This window comes from Peromyscus leucopus, chromosome 20 (assembly GCF_004664715.2).
Source record: "Peromyscus leucopus breed LL Stock chromosome 20, UCI_PerLeu_2.1, whole genome shotgun sequence".
In the NCBI taxonomy this organism is placed as follows: domain Eukaryota; kingdom Metazoa; phylum Chordata; class Mammalia; order Rodentia; family Cricetidae; genus Peromyscus; species Peromyscus leucopus.
In genome coordinates this window covers 23,381,828-23,388,081 of record NC_051080.1, presented here as the reverse complement: position 1 = coordinate 23,388,081, position 6,254 = coordinate 23,381,828, and the positions used below count along the sequence as shown (strand labels likewise).

The window sequence follows — 6,254 nt, the reverse complement described above, 5'->3', positions numbered from 1 at the left end:
ACAAAGACAAACAGAACCATTCTGAGAGAGTCGAAGGGCAGGGTAGGACAGCTGTAGGCAAGCTGACTACTATTCTTACGAGAAGGATACCCAGTGCCTGGAGCCTCTTGGAACAAGGGCCATCACTAATGCTCTTCAGCTAGATCAGTGTCTAGCTGCAAGGGAACAACTTGTGTTTATGGACAACTTGTGTTGATGGGAACATCATGCACCTTTCAGCCATGTGCTCATTCCCCCAACAAAACCCTCAGTCTCATGAGTATCAAGTGCATGATAGATAGACCTGAAAAATTATATCCCTGAGAAAATCCTTTTTCATCTGCATAGAGCAATAGTCCATTCAGAGCCTCATATCCTAGATGCTCCGGGGAATCTGCTATTGTTTCCAAAACTGTATTCCTACATTGAACACAGGCATCCAGTTGACCCAGATCTGAATAGCTTCCCTACACTGGGGACGTGTAAGGTGTCTTCCCTAAGAAAAGTATGATTGTCTTGGGTCCTGGCCCCACATCAGGTCCGAAAACATTGGTGGCAGATGGTCTTCTGGTTCTGGCCAGGTCAGTCTCAGGTGAGTTCAAGGCAAAGGGAATTAGCAGAGGCAGGAGGACAATGAGAGGAAATTGAAGTAATGTGGGTTAGGTCATAGAGGGCTGATAGGCTATTAGCCGCTTTTGTTCTGAGTCAGGAGGGATTCAGTGCAAGACTCTGTGTAGAGGATGGTGAGATGTTATTTATATTGAAAATGACTTCTATGGCTACTCTACTAAAACTGCCTGAAGGGAACAAAATAAGAGCAATGAGGTCAGTCAGGAACAGTATCATGTTGGCAACAATTCAAATGAGAACCATGAGTACTTAGACCAGCAGAAGACTGTAAGTACTAGGGAAATGTTTGAATGGGTTCAGCACTGGCCAAGAAAGCATCAAGTTAGAATCATTAAGTTAGAATCTCTAGAACCCACATGAAGCTAAACATAATATCACACATCTGTACTCCGGGCATTACTCTAGGGAAATGGAAGACAGGGACAGGAGTATCCCCAGAAGCACATGGGCAACCTAGTTTAGCATGCTCAGGACAGTTCAGGTAGTAGCAATTGCCTACTCTCTAGCTATGATCACTAGCCCAGTTGCCAGAGTGAGGGGAAAGGAGGAAACAGCAGCACTGGGGCATACTGTGGAAAGACAAAGGTCACCACTCCTGTTTGGATCTCTGTGAGCCTGTGACACTTCTGGCTTTAAAACTTCATGTTTCAGAACCATGTGAATTAATGTAGTAGTGCAATAGAGACCTTCAAGAATTAAACATTAATCTTAGAATGGCTAAGATTAAAAACACAAGTGACAGCTCATGCTGGAGAGGATGTGGAGCAAGGGGAACACTCCTCCATTGCTGGTGGGAATGCACACTTGTACAGCCACATTGGAAATGAATATGGTGGTGCCTCATAAAATTTGGGAATTGATCTACCTCAAGACACAGTTATATCACTCCTGGGCATCTACCCAAAGAATGCTCCACCATACCACAAGGACACTTGGTCAACTATGTTCATAGCAGCTTTATTTGTAATAGCCAGAAACTGGAAACAACCTAGATGTCCTCAACCAAAGAATGGATAAAGAAATTGTGGTACATTTACACAATGGAGTATTACTCCACTATTAAAAACAATGACCTCGTGAAATTTAGAGGCAAATGGACGGAGCTAGAAAAAAATCATCTGGAGTGAAGTAACCCAGACCCAGAAAGACAAACATGGTATGTATTCACTTATAAGTAGATATTAGCTGTAAAATACAGGATAACCATTCTACAATCCACAGACCCAAATAAGCTAAGTAACAAGGAGAGCTGGCGCGGGGGGAGGGGGCAGTAGGTCTCCTGGAAAGGGGAAATAGAGTAGACATTGAAGGTGGAGGAGGGGATGGGGGTTCAGGAACAGGAGGGATCAGGTAGAGGGAGGATGGAAGGAGAGATTACTGGGAAAAAGAACTGGAATTGGGGGCCATCTTGGGGACAAGCTAGAAATCTAGTGCAATTGAAATTCCCAGGAATCTATAAAGATGACCCTAGCTAAGACTCCTAGCAATAGGAGATATGGAGACTGAACTGGCCATCTCCTGTAACCAGGCAAGACTTCCAGTAGAGGGATTGGAACACCAACTCCAACACATAACCTTTAATTTGTCCTGCCAAAAATTGTGTGAATGGCCAAACAGTGACTGGTCCAGCTTGAGATCCATGCCACAAGAGGGACCCCACCCCTCATACCACTAGGAGGGCCAGGACCCAGAGGCTGGATAGACCAGAAACTTAGGATAGAACACAACTGGCCAAAAAAAAAAAAAAATCAATGAAATGATTTTTTTGATGGGTGCAATGAACTTTATTGATGGTGTTCAAGAGAGTAGGGCTCCCTAAGCCCATCCTGTTGTTCTGGAGGTCTGGGATGGAAACTGTGAGGGAGATGCTCAGTATCGGGGGCTTAGATGGGACAGGAACTGCTCAGCAGCCGAGGGACTCTCTTGCTGTCCTTGCTGGGATGGGTTGTCCAGGGAGGGCTTCTTACCCCTTGGAGGCCATGTAGGCCATGGGGTCCAGCACCCTGTTGCTGTAGCCAAATTCATTGTCATACTAGGAAATGAGCTTCACAAAGTTGTCATTGAGAGCAATGCCAGCCCCAGCATCAAAGGTGGAAGAGTGGGGGTCACTGTTAAAGTCGCAGGAGACAACCTGGTCCTCAGTGTAGCCCAGGATGCCCTTTAGTGGGCCCTCTGACACTGGCTTTACCACCTTCTTAATGTCATCATACTTGGCAAGTTTCTGCAGGCGGCATGTCAGATGCACGACAGACACATTGCGGGTAGGAACATGGAAGGCCATATCTGTGAGCTTCCCGTTCAGCTCTGGGATGACCTTGCCCACAGCTTTGGCAACATCGGTGGATGCAGGGATGATGTTCTGGGCAGCCCCAAGGCCATCACGCCACAGCTTCCCAGAGGGGCCATCCACAGTCTTCTGGGTGACAGTGAAGGCGTGGACTGTGGTCATGAGTTCTTCCACAATGCCAAAGTAGTAATGGATGACCTTGGCCAGGGGGGCTAAGCAGTTGGTGGTGCAGGAAGCATTGCTGATAATCTTGAGTGAATTGTCGTACTTCTCATGGTTCACACCCATCACAAACATGGGGGCGTCAGCAGAAGGGACGGAGATGATGACCCTTTTGGTCCCACCCTTCAAGTGGGCCCCAGCCTTCTCCATGGTGGTGAAGACACCAATGGACTCCACAAGATACTCGGCACCAGCCTCACCCCACTTGATGTTGGGGGAATCTTGCTCCTGGAAGATGGTTATGGCCTTCCCTTTGATGACCAGCTTCCTGTTCTCAGCCTTGACTGTACCGTACCATTGAACTTGCCATAGGCAGAGTCATACTGGAACATATAGACCATGTAGTTGAGGTCAATGAAGGGATCATTGATGGCAATAATTTCAACTTTGCCAGACTAGAAGACAGCCCTGGCAACCAGGTGTCCAATTCAGCCAAATCCGTTCACTCCGACCTTCACCATCGTGTCTCAGGAACAAGACTGGCACTGCATGGAAAGATGTGGCTGTCTCTGGAACAGGAGGAGCAGAGAGCCAATGAAATGATTCTTGATGATGTTCTGTTCTGCTAAACTCATAGATTGGTGCCTGGCCCAGTTGTCATCAGAGAGGCTTCATCATCAGCTTTCCAACTGATGGAAACAGATGCAGACCCACAGCCAAATATTAGGTGGACCTCATAAAATCCTGCAGAAGAGTCAGAGGAAGGTTTGTAGGATCCAGAGCTGTCGAGCATACCACAAGAAAACCCACAGAAACAAGTAACCTGGGCTCATAGGGTCTCACAGAGACTGAAATAACAACCAGGGAGCCTGCATGGGACTGACCAAGGCACTCTGCATATATATTACAGTTGTGTAGCTTGGTACTCGTATGGGACTCCTAACAGTGGGAGCAGGGGCTGTCTCTGACTCTTTTGCTGGTTTGGGGACTTTTTTTCCTCCTGTTGGGTTTCCTCACCTTCAACTTTTGGCAGATGGTGTCCATGGGAGCCCTGCCCTCCTCTGAATAGAAATGAAGGAGGAATGGATGACAGGGGGATGGGAGGAGAGAGGGAAGGTTCAGGGAGGGACTGGGAGGAGAGGAAAGAGGGGAAACAGCATTTTGGTTTATATATATATATTAAACATTATGGCTGGAGAGATGGCTCAGTGGATAAAGTGCTTACTGAGCAAGAATGAAGATTTTGATTTCAAACCCCCAGAACCCACATAAAATGTAGGCATGGTCATATACATCTGTATACATCTGTAACCCTATATCTGGGGAAGAGATGAGTGGGTCATTTGGGGCTCCCTGAAACTGTGAACTCCAGGTTCAGTGAAAGACTGGGTCTAAAAAACAAAGTGGAGAGTGATAGTTAAAGACACAGTTAAACATGTCCTACACACACACACACACACACACACACACACACACACACACAATGAAATTTTCACTAGAAAATCCCATGCTGAGGTGACCACAACCTGAAGTCCTGGCAGCCAAGCAGGAACTGCCAGAGAAAGATTCTGGTAACTTGTCCCACAGCTGAAAAAATATGTGTATATGTATATGTATATGTATATGTATATGTGTATCTCTTGGCTTCTGTTTAATCTTTTCTATAAACTGCAGCCCTTTGTATAGGAAAAGTAGAAGGAACATGAGAATTTTTTTCTCCTTAGTTCTCACCAAAATTGTAAATAAATGTATTTCTTTTTATCAGTTCTTCTCTACTCGTTGGGTTTGCTTGTCCATAGAACAGCAAGCATTAGATGTTAGATTTAACTGTCATTTGGTGTGTTGAACCACAGTCACGATGATCCCCCGCTGAAGCCCCTATGAAAGGAAGAATTCTGAAGACACTTCTGCCTCTCACTTCAACCATCATACTCTCACTTTTACTTCACCTGTGAGTTGTGTTTAACGGGTATTCAGGAGCTGGAACTTAAGCTGTCCTCCAGAGAGGAAGACACACAACCTTCTACCCTTCACCTATTTAACTTTAATAATTAAAGGAAGATTTAATAATTAAAGGAATGGACTTGGAGAGAAAGAATTCTGCCGGGCCTGAAACCTTACCTCCCCATAGGAAAGGATCAAAATGTCTCAGCTAAATTTACGTGTCTAACCTGTTTCCTGGTTTTCTATACATTGCGAGATGTTCACAGACCCAATGGAGAGGAAAATAGACTTTTTCCTCCCCCTGGTTTGGCCAAACTGTAAATAAATCAACTTTCCTTTGTTAATTCCTGTTTTCCTTAAAAATTTAGGAAAGCTGAAGTGAGAGCCTCGGTACCTAAATTTTCAGTACCAAGCCCAGGGGCAGCACTTACTGATGCCACATGATGCTTCTGCAGCAAGACAGCAAAACTCATGCTGAGTCAGATAAACAAACTGCTAACAGCCTGGAGCATCTGGTTCTCAACTTCCTAACACTGAGATCCTTTAATACAGTTCCTCATGTTATGGTGACCCCCAACCATAAAATTATTTCATTGCTACTTCATAACTGTAATTTCACCACTGTTGTGAACCCTAATGTAAATATTTGAAATTCAGGATATCTGGTATGTGACCCCCACAGAGGTCATGACCCAGAGGTTGAGAAGCATTGACCTAGTGTCAATTCAACCTGGAGTTCACAACAAATGCTTAGCTAGGCTAGATAAAACTCGGGTGCCAATTAACAATGAAAGCATTCACGGTGAGACTGTATCCAAGGAGTCAGGAAAGAGATGATGGTGGTGGAGGTATTAGGATATGATGCTCACATAGTACATGGAGTCCAGGCTTGAGAGGAAGGAAATGAAGGGCCAGAGACGGTGCTCAGAGATAAGATCTTGGATGTGAGTTCCACTGAAGTGAGTAGATCATCTCAGGATACTAGAAGTCAATATAATGGCTCTGCTTTACGTCTATTATATGAATTATCTAGTTTAGAGAGAGTTAAATTACCTTGGGGAATAATCAGTGCATTTTCAAGTGTGAAGAAAATGGGGGTTAGGGCTTAAGTGGCTTACCCAAAGCCACACAGCTATGGAGACACAGAAGTGGGACCAGGGCTGTGACTTTCATTCTTCCTGCCTCCCCTGGGACTATTATTATGAGCACAGTAGTTGTGTTTTACAGGAAACAACCAAAAGATCAGAAAGGC

The 6,254-nt window shown here is 45.1% G+C and overlaps 1 pseudogene; it reads right to left on the bottom strand.

The window, feature by feature from the left end:
- Positions 1–2,535: 2,535 nt before the first annotated feature.
- Positions 2,536–3,579, bottom strand: LOC114697694 (annotated as a pseudogene).
- Positions 3,580–6,254: the final 2,675 nt, after the last annotated feature.